This window comes from Pinus tabuliformis, chromosome 1_2 (assembly GCF_031772625.1).
Source record: "Pinus tabuliformis cultivar Carrire ecotype Pingquan chromosome 1_2, CPIR1, whole genome shotgun sequence".
NCBI classification, from domain to species: domain Eukaryota; kingdom Viridiplantae; phylum Streptophyta; class Pinopsida; order Pinales; family Pinaceae; genus Pinus; species Pinus tabuliformis.
In genome coordinates this window covers 773,147,083-773,157,948 of record NC_142298.1, presented here as the reverse complement: position 1 = coordinate 773,157,948, position 10,866 = coordinate 773,147,083, and the positions used below count along the sequence as shown (strand labels likewise).

Sequence of the window (10,866 nt, the reverse complement as noted above, 5' to 3'; positions counted from 1 at the left end):
GCCTTGGTGGCCTCTCTCTTGTGCATTCCTCAGTCCTTTCTCTTAAGAATCTTGGTTGTAAGTTCTGCAAGGACAAGCATAAAAATGTAGTTGTTCTTTTCATGATTGTTTAATAGTCTTTCAAGCAAAAGAACATAATTTTCATCTTTCCAAGTGAACTATGTTGGCTTGTAGATCCATTTCATTCAAATCCTCTCCCTTAAAACCTTCATTCCATTTTCACTCATTTTTCCAAAATTGTTTGTGCATAAAAAAATCACAGTGTTTCTTGAGACCATTAGCCTGCCTTCTTTCCCTTATTCAAGATGGGTTTTTGAATATTTTTCAGTTTATCAAGGTCTTCCACATCCTTTTCCAACCTTATACTACCTTTTTCCACCATTTGGACACCTCTGAAACCTTCAAAACGCCTTTACATGAGAACTAGGAAATCATGTAGTAAATCCTATACTAACGACAGGGAACCCTGTAGTGGTTCCTGTAGTACTACAAGAAAGCATGTAGCAGTTCCTGTAGTACTATATGAAACCTTGTTTAAACATGATTTTAGCATAAATGATAGTCTGAGTCTAAGATAGGCTCTCAACTTGACTTCCATGCCTTTCTCCCATTTCTATAACATCTCCTAAGCCTTGGACAAAAGCTTGAAAGAGATTAGAGACCTCTTGGAAAGCCTCTTTTCATCACTGTATTTTGAGTTCTATTTTGATGGTGAATGCATTATTTTCTTTTTGTTTCCTTCTTCTTATCTTTTAAGGCCTAGATGATTTCCTAATGGCCTTGGAGTTCTCTATTTTGATTAGGTGTCTCTTAGGTACTGCCATTTTGGGTTTTAGCACAATGTGTTCCTTTCTTCCTTCTTGTAGCAACATTCTTCCTTCCTGTAGCAGTCATTCCTCCTCTTTCAGGGTCTTCTAACTATATGGGAGTGATGAGAAATGATGTAGAGGGTTTGGAGGATGATGCTAGGGCTCAAAGGCAGTAGTGTAGGATTTTGAAAATGGAGAGGATGTGCTCTATGTGTTTTTTCAATAAATTTTCAGGGTGAGATAGAGTGTATGGTTTCTTCTTATGAAATGGGATGGATGAATGATGGATAGATAGTGGATATGAAGTGGATGGAGGGCTTTGAGTGCTATGGTGACTTGGCCTTTGCAGAAATTTATACTTTAAACTGTTGTCCCCATTCCTCGAAATCATCACCCTTCATAATTTGGTTTTTCCACATTGCATGAGTGGAGTGCGCTGCAATTAACTAGTTAAAGGAGGCCGAGACTGTTGACCCATCCTTAGCATACCTGTACCTACCTAATGGTTGTTGAATAGGCATGGATGTTGCTGTTGAGTTGATGATCGATCCATGGTCCTCTGGAGACTTGGGCTCAGACACCAAGATTTTCTTTGTTTGCTTCTACACAGGTCTTCATAGCTTGGTGATTTTAACCTTTGTCTTCCAGTTACCATGAGCAAACTATCTTAGTCAAATCCGGTCTTCTTGGAGTGTTGGGCTTGTCCATGGGTGATGTTTACCTTCCCTATACCTTATTCCACCATTAGGAACCTTTCCCACACTTTATTTCACCTTCTGTACCTTCCTATAGCTTTCAGCCTGTTTCCTATAGTAAACTAGGACTCCTGTAGTACTACAGGAAACCCTGTAGCAGCCTTGTTTTGTCCATATCTCCCAAATGGTAGAATGGATTGACCTGAAATTTTCTGAGCATGTTTCCATCATCCTTATGCACCTCCCCATATAAAAAAATTGGCCAATGGATGCACGAATCTCAAGAAAAAATAAAAATGGATGAAGTTAATGGAGGTCAATTTCTTGGAAACCATACATTAGAATTTGTTGCAATTTATTGGGAATGTTACCATCATCCATATTCATCTCCCCATGAAACAACTTTTTAAATGGATGCACAAATATCGAGAAAATTAAAAAATGGTTGTAGGTGATGGAGGTCGATTTCTCGAAAATTGTGCACTGGAATTTGTTAAAATCGCTTGAGCATGTTACCATCATCCATATGCATCTCCACTTGAAACATCTTGGCAAATGGATGCATGTTTTTCAAGATATGACAAAAATAATTTTTTGCTCTATGTATTTCTATTTCCTGTAGTAAAACAGAGCCTTCTTGTAGTATTTTAGGAAAGCAAGGAAAATGAATGGGAAAAACTTGGGAATGATGGGTGGATGGTGGAAATAGATGAGGGTGATGGATTTGCATGGCCTTGGTCCTTTTGGAGCATCTGAGCAAAGGAGGAGAAAGTCCAAGTTTGACTTCCTTTGACTAGAATTTGACCAATTTTATTTTATTTTATTTATCTTTTTGCGAACATGTTTTTGTTGCTTGCATATGTTGGAGAGCACTTGAATTCATCATAGAGATACATGGAGCAAAGATTTTCTATTTTTTTTCCTTTTTTTCTTCTAGGCTTACTAGCTGCCTCAATGAGGTTTTCAACTAGTAGGTCTACCTAGGCGCCTCAAAGGAGGATTTCACCTAGGATCTTTTCTTTTTCTCATATTTTCTCTTTTTTCCAACCAATTAACCACCTCATGGAGGTTTTCAATCAATGAACCAATCTCAGGCGCCTCAAAGGAGGTTTTCACTTGAGATTTTTATTTTTCTCTCTTATTTTTCATTTTTATTTTTTCTACCCTACTCTACTTAAAAAACAAAATCTCTTTCAAGTATAAGAACACTTTTAATGGAACCATGTGCACATCAAGATGATAGATAAACTGATGTGTAGGCTTTCAATATATGATTTGACATGCACCTAAATTTCAGAGACCAAATGCTTTGAATTTGAAAGGATCAAGCACAGTTGAAGAAGAGAGTGATGCTCCATCTTGTTGATTTTCTAGAACCAAACCTCAATATAACTTTGATTCCCTTGGTTTTCTTGCTAACCTAAATCATTATTCGTGTCTTCTTCTACCATGACCTTCAAATCTTCCTTTTTTGTTGATTGTTCTCTTGAATACATGAAGGATTTGATGGTAAACATGAGGAAGCTTTCTCAATCTATGTTTTTTATGTCTGCTCTTCATCAAGTGCAACCCATGATTCTTTGATCTTCTTTTTTGAATCTTCTTTTTATGCATGTTGTCCTTAAATGGCATCAATAGAATCTCTTTTTTGTAATATTCCTCTTGAGCTGAGATGAATATCATTGAGATCAAGAGAAGATATTTGGAAGTGGTGTACCTCAACATTGTAAGTGGTTTGAGCTACTTCATTGTGTGGGCTTGGAAATGGCGGTATAGGTAGTTGAGTGGGAGTGGATATTTTAGATGGAAATTATGGAATAAGTTTGTAAGAGTAAGCTTTCGAATTTGGAGAACGAGTAAGGTCATAGAGATTTTTATTGATATAGATTATCCCAGCCATTAAAATTATATTAATTCAATTTATGAAAGGTTTAGTTCAAAATTTATCAATTAATTAAGTATTATTTAACAATTCAATTTCACATTGATAATATGGATAAGTTAATAATCATATAATATTGCATTGATAAGTTCTAATTACTATAATTTTTATTACATGTGAAATTAACATAAGAATGCACTACATTAAATATCATATTATGTTTGATAGCTTAAATCAATTCGGTTTTAAATTTTCCTTTACACATAAAATGCACACTTTAAATATCATATTATGGTTATGATTTATTATATCATCTAGCAATAAGTAATAATTGACATTATTTTAGGGTATTGAATTTTTTTCCATTCTCACATGTATGTATTTTTGGAATTAATTATTGTAAAATAAATAAAACAAATTTGAATACTAATTATAAAATATATAAAAATAACTAAATAAAATTTGAATGTTAGTTATAAAAGGTATAAAAATATTAGATATTATTTTTGGGATTCAACTGTGTTGAGAAGATTACTCATCTATGACTATTTCCATGAGAGGTAGTTGTAATTAACTAATTTCTCATGATTTTTGAATAGTCCACTTAGCACTCATTGCATCGTGATACTCACAGGGGTGAAGAAATGGGATTGAAACTAGTGAAATGAATCACATAGCATCAATCATCACTTATGGGGCTTGCATCTGTTAACCAAGACTTCCCAGGAGGTCACCCATCCCAAATCGCCTCTGGCTCGAGCGCGCTTAACTATGGCGTTTTCCCCACAATCAAGTCCACTTAGCTTGCTACCCCCATTTGCAAAACCTTAGCAAGTATTGTGCCTCATGAACCATTCAAGTAGAGCTCCCTTGACTCTTATGTATTTAAGTTTTTTGGGATTCAACTACGTTAAGAAAGTCATTCATCTATGACCATTTCCATGAGAGATAGTCATAACTAACTAATTTCTCATGATTTTTAAATAGTCCACTTAACACTCATTACATCGGATGATGCTCACAGAGATGAAGAAATGAGTATAAAAATAACTAAATAAAATTTGAATATTAATTATAAAAGTTATAAAAACAACTCAATAAATTTCAATGTTAATTAAAAAATTATAAAAATAAAAAACAAGATATAATAAATTTCAATGTTAATAGAAAAAAATATAAAAATAAAAAACAAGATATAATGAGCAATTTTAAATTGTGATCCAATTATAATAAAAACATAATTTTAAATTGTGATCCAATTATAATACAAACATAAAAATTTTAGTAATCAATTAAAGAATGTAAGTTATGTTTAAAATGAGATTCATAAAGTTTATATTGAACATCCCTTACCAGAATCTCTCATAACAGTTTTTAAGTTGGTAATGGATTAATAACAGTTTCTATCATAACAATTTTTAAGTTGGTAATGGTTTTAACGGTTTTTGTTGAAGAGCAGTGTTTTTGTTTAACATCTTTTGTTGAGTGTTTGGGTCGTCTATATTCCTTAATTGGAACCCTCATTAGGCCGATAGGCTTCCTTTGAAAGAGACTTTCGTCGTCCTTTTGTTTCTGACGTTGACACCTGGCGTCCACATTCGGCAGGCATCTGTCATGCAATTTCTGTTTATTCTCAGCGATTTCCGAGAACTTCCTGATTTCTTCCACCATATCCATTCGTTTGGTAGCATTATTGCTGGGTGGCATTATTGCTCAACTCTCTCGAAAACCCAGTTATGCGGTGCACGATCAACAAATTCATGCTTTGAAAACCCTGTTTTGCGGTGCGCACACATTCGTGGCTTGAAACCCCTGTTCTGCGATGCACGATCAATAAACTTGTGCTTTGGAAACCCTGTTCTGCGGTTGACGACCAATTAAGATGTGCTTATTCCGTGCTTCCATGACCTTACCGGCAGCCTTCTTGGATCAAACTTCATCAACAAACAGACAACCCTGTTTGACAATCTCACAAAGTATAGCAGTGTTCAAACTGACAGAGGAGCCTGGTTTGACAATCTCACGAATGGAGCTGGAAATCGTGAGCCGGAGCTGTGTTTAGAATACATCTGCACAACATCATTTCTTCCAGGTCAGGTCCTTCTTCAACTACTTTGTTTCCCTTTCCTTGCCATATCATCTCTCTCAGTCCTGTTTTGCTTCCTAGGGATTTGCTGGACTTCATTAATGATAGGCTTATGAATTTTTTTTACATGGTTGTCCTCTGCTTTCCCCTTTTCCTTCATTCAGCATGATTATCCTTCAAAACAAAATCCGTTTTGATAAGAGGACATCTTTGACTTACACTGCCAAATATGGCTGCTTCGTGATAGACGCCTCACAAAACCAAGTTATGAAATAGTTTGCGGGAAGCAGGTTGTTCCATTACTGGCACACAATTCGATATACACAAATTGCATAGGAAGCCAATAGAATATATCCTACGACAATTCGTTCCACCCTATGGCATATACAAGAGTCGTTGATTCAATTTCCATATTTCTTAACTCAACCGGTTCAACAAGGAGACAATAACAATTCGTGACAGTATAATCTGAATCCTTCCTGCTGTCATTTTCCATAGATCCACCCTTTATTTGAACTTCCTTTGATTTCCGGTTGGATCCTTTCTCAACCAAAGAATTTGGTTTGGATATTTTAATAAGACTCTAGGTGAACGCTTTCGGTACTGAGCATGGATAGTGTAATTTTGAAAAGGATGCATCCCCTCAAACAACTGCAATGTTTCTCTGAATTCTTTGACATGGCTCTGTATATCTTCAGGACTGTTGGCATTTTTACATGTCTGAAAATTTAGGGACAATTCTGAAATTTTAGGCACAGGTTTGATCTAAGTCACAGGTCTGAGAATCTTTGCACATATATGAACTATGTCTTCTAAAAAATAAGTAGGTCTAAATTGTTGTCCACATACTGTTTTAAACTTGTCTTCTCACAGGCCCGAGATTGTTGTAGATCCTTTGCCATAGGTCAAAAATCTATACAAAAGTACTTAATGTCACAAAGATATGTGACAATTCAAAAACTCTTGCTTCAATTACAAGTCTTCATTGTACATAGGTCTGAGATACTGTCAGAAGTTCGAGCTACTAGGCATTTTTGCACACAAGACATATGCCTCATGTCCAAGAGTTTACAGGTCACAAATTCTCTTCCACAAGTCGGAGCACAACAAATGTTACATGTCTAAAAATTTAGGCACAATTCTGAAATTTTAGGCACAGGTTTGATTTAAGTCACAGGTCTGAGAATCTCTGCAGAGATATGAACTATGTCTTCTAAAAAATAAGTAGGTCTGAACTGTTGTCCACATACTGTTTTAAACTTGTCTTCTCACAGGCCCGAGATTGTTGTAGATCCTTTGCCATAGGTCAAAAATCTATGCAAAAGTACTTAATGTCACAAAGATATGTGACAGTTCAAAAACTCTTGCTTCAGTTACAAGTCTTCATTGTACATAGGTCTGAGATACTGTCAGAAGTTCGAGCTACTAGGCATTTTTGCACACAAGACATATGCCTCATGTCCAAGAGTTTACAGGTCACAAATCCTCTTCCACAAGTTCAAGCACAACAAATGTTACATGTCTGAAAATTTAGGCACAATTATGAAATTTTAGGCACAGGTTTGATCTAAGTTTAGTATTGTATACCTTTAGTTTTTCCATATTCTTGCAAATCCATCCCATGACAAAGGAAAGAAGAACTATTGCATCTACTACATCAGTTGAATTATCCATGACAATAACAATAGTTGATCCAAGACCTTCTGTGGTCTTGTGTCAACCACTTGACTACCCCTCCTCTACAGAATGCAGAAAGCTGATAAAGAGGACAATGACCCAACTCTCTCAAAAATGTTTATACCCCTCGACAACTCTTAAGATCCAAAGCATTAGTAGCAGTATGCCACTCCAACAAATATTTAAAACAGTATTTGTCATAGTAATGTTTTCATAAAATGATTTGAGAATTCCATGACCTCAAGCCGAGTCAATTAACAATGCATACATGGAGTTGCTAAAATGCAATCGAAGCAGATGCTTGCTTAAATTTTCATGAGAGATGTGCTCCATGGAACTCTTGATTTTATCTTTAATATGGAATGTGTACAGACTAGAGAGGTGCTTGTTATGATTAGTCTCTTAATTTCTTGATTAGAAAAGTCCTGGTTTTCTGTCAACCACTTGGCTACCCTTCTTTTACATTGTGCACTAAGCTGATTAAAAGGACAATAACTTAGCTTCCTCAAAATGTTTATACCCCTAAATAACCCTTTAAATCCAAAACATTAATGGGATTAGGTCACTCCAACATTGATGAGTCAGACCAGCTATTTCTGAATTTTTCATATCGATTAGTGAGCAACTGCATAATGCCTAAGAATATGTGGTCAAAAAACATTCGAATCTGGAATGTCAGACCATTAAGTTCATTCCTGTGTATATATGCCCCAATTATAGTATAGGTATTCTTCCAATTATTTTAGCCCTTCGATTCAGTCCTTTGACATGGAATAATAGGTTAACCTTTGGCCACAACATTCAGAAAGTAAGGTATGGTTAGTAATAAAGCGACCTCAAATGAACAGCTATGTATCTATATCATTTTTATTAATGTAATCACAAGGAACTCTTCTTGTGCATTACATGTACAAAAAACACTAGGACAGTTCCAACAAATCTACAGAAGCTGATAATTCCCATATCAAAGCAAACTCCAAGAGGCTTCATCGAGTAATGAGGAAGATTAAATCAATTAACTGAAAATTCAATCAGTGAATCTCTATTAGGTTTCTAATTCCAAGCTGAAAAGTCTAGATACCTTTGGGTTTTCTTTCTGCCAACATCTAAGGAGGGCCTCACTTTTGTAGGAAACAAAATCAAGCTGTTGTTTTGACAAACTTATACTGTCAGCGGCAAGATACTTGTACTTGAGATAGACTTCAGCAATTATCCAGTGCCTTGATATATTTATACCACTCTTTTGGAATGTTCATGCAGAAAATTGGTTCTTTAGTATTTGGAAATAATAAACTGAAAATATTAAACAAAAAGAGAGTTTTCTATCAAAAGTGATTTCATACAACACCTCATAATAAGAGGTTAGAACATCATGGCCACAACTACAGGGGTGAAATTTGATTATAAGTGCCACATTTGAAAGAGAATTAGGAACAAACATACCTAGTATTAAACCAAACAAAAATGTAAAGGCAACAAAAAATAACCCTATTGCTACTCAATCTGTGTACAAATAAAAGTCAAGACAAGGAAATAATGAAAATCAACAACATTTGATTTACCTTGAAGAATAAAGGACGAAGAGTTCTCTAGTTAGACAAAATCAGGTATAGAAACCCTCATTTTAGAAGCAAACAACTGCATAGTGGAATTGGATAAAGGCAATTATGCCAACCATAGTTAGTTGCTTTCAAATGTAATACTTTGTGTAAGAAAGTAAAGAAGACACTTTTACTGCATGCTTGGATGAGGTCAAACGTGGAAACCATCACAGCTACTCAAGGTGCAGTGGTTGAGGTAATAAAGCCTTGCGGCAGGGACCAATAAAAAATGACAATTTAACAATGTTGGATCATCCAAATACAAACAGATATGACATAGAAAATAAATTATTGCCTAAAACATCATTTGAGTTTGGATTTTTTATCACTTGAAATTTCCCTTTATTGCCTGGTTTGACCTTTCTGATTAGTGGGATCCTTGACAGGTTTTTTTTTCTCAAGTTATGACTATCAATTTACTGTTCTATTGTTTTTAAATCCTCATTTTCAAATTCCCAAAGTTTAGAAAGCTTTTTAATATCTGTCTTGAGATTATGAATTTTCATGTTAATGCACAGCTTAGAGAGGTAGGAGGCAGAAGATCTGATTAAGAGTCACGGAGGGCGCATCACTAGATCTGTCAGCAAGAAAACGGTTGTTATAGATTTCCTAACATTGCACTTTTTTTTTTTCATTTTTGTATTTTCCCCAATTTATGTCATAAGTGATTAACAATTAATTTCTTTATAGTTCCCTATCATAATTGGATTTTTTTTAGCAACAATGTTTTGAAACCTTTCTGTTTTCATATATGCCCTATCCAGAGCTATTTGTTGGTTCATGAAGATATTGGGGGTCGCAAATCTCAGAAAGCAAAAGAACTAGGGTTTGTAATCAATTGCATTTCCATTTAGGTATTTGGTTTCTCATTGGGCTGATTTGTTGCAGGATAACTTTTCTTTCTGAAAATGCTTTGTTTGACATGATCCGTAAGTCAAGGATTGCTTGGCACTCTTGTTGAAGGATGTGCCTGAAGTAGGAAGCTCAACTGAGCCAGCTGTTGTTATTATTAAAGAGTTGGAATGCCCTGAATGCAGAAGGTCGTTTTGTGCTCAATGTGGTGTGCCATGGCATGTGGGTTTGGATTGCTCTGACCCGGAGAAACTGTCTTTTTCCGAGAGGGACAAAGATGATTTGTTGCTCTTAAAGCTCACCAAAAAAAAAGCTTGGCGACTGTGTGGAAAATGTGGACAAATTGTTGAAGAAACATCTGAATGCTGTAACATGATTTGCAGGTCAGTGAATTGGTAAAATACATTTTTGTTGACTAATTTTTTTTTTTATAATACCCTATTTGTCTTTGATAAAGATAATTGGTTCCAATCTGAAAATTATATTTTCTAATCCTAGCTGTAGGTTATGATATCTTTATTGTGTGCACATGGATGCCTAAGTATTTCCAATTGAAAAGCAAAGCTACATACTAATTGTCAATGGCTTAACAAAGATGTTTCTTCAAATGTATATAGCTTAGGCAAACCTGGTATTTGAAAACTACTTATCTAATATCTTTCCCTCGCCTCTGGTGAATCTATCATTGAAATTTGTTGTTCAATATTGGAAAACTAAGAGGCATTGCTTGGTTATTTAAACCACAAGGAGAACTGAAACATATGGTGGTTGGTGTTGTTTCAGATGTGGTTGCGAGTTTTGTTATAAATGCGGATCAAAGTGGAAGAATGATACAATGCCTTGCAAATCCTCTGGGTGGGAAGAATGATAAAAGGAGCTGAGATTTTCTTGGATTTGGGACCTGGGAGACAACAAAGTTGTGAAAAATACATATGGCTATAGATATTGTTTACCAAATTGTTAGGATATTCCGACACATAGGATATAGTTAAGTTCAACTTGGTCTAGTATAGAGTTAGGTTAGAGTTAGGTAAAGTGTGTTTCTTTACCGTTGTACATTTTGTAACTTACAATCCGACGGTCACGATATGTAGTGATCCGACGGTTCACTCTCACCTCGGTATTACCGACACTTGATCCGTGGCTTGACACCCGATTGGTCCATGAGTTCTATTTAAAGCGCATGGAGGGTCATTGTTCGGGTAATCCGTGCATGAGAGAAGCTTATGTAAATTTTCATTCTTTGATTAATAAATTGCCTGTA

The 10,866-nt window shown here is 35.4% G+C and overlaps 1 long non-coding RNA gene across 2 annotated transcripts; it reads left to right on the top strand.

Moving 5' to 3' along the window:
* The first annotated feature begins 5,240 nt into the window (after positions 1 to 5,240).
* LOC149208142 (uncharacterized) lies at positions 5,241 to 10,510 on the top strand. 2 transcript variants are annotated; one of them, XR_016252076.1, is made up of 4 exons: positions 9,146 to 9,344; positions 9,515 to 9,576; positions 9,639 to 9,985; positions 10,386 to 10,510. It is a non-coding gene; the product is annotated as an uncharacterized LOC149208142 (long non-coding RNA). The 2 variants fall into 2 exon arrangements; XR_016252077.1 differs by lacking the exons at positions 9,146 to 9,344; positions 9,515 to 9,576 and adding an exon at positions 5,241 to 5,478.
* The last annotated feature ends 356 nt before the right edge of the window (positions 10,511 to 10,866 follow it).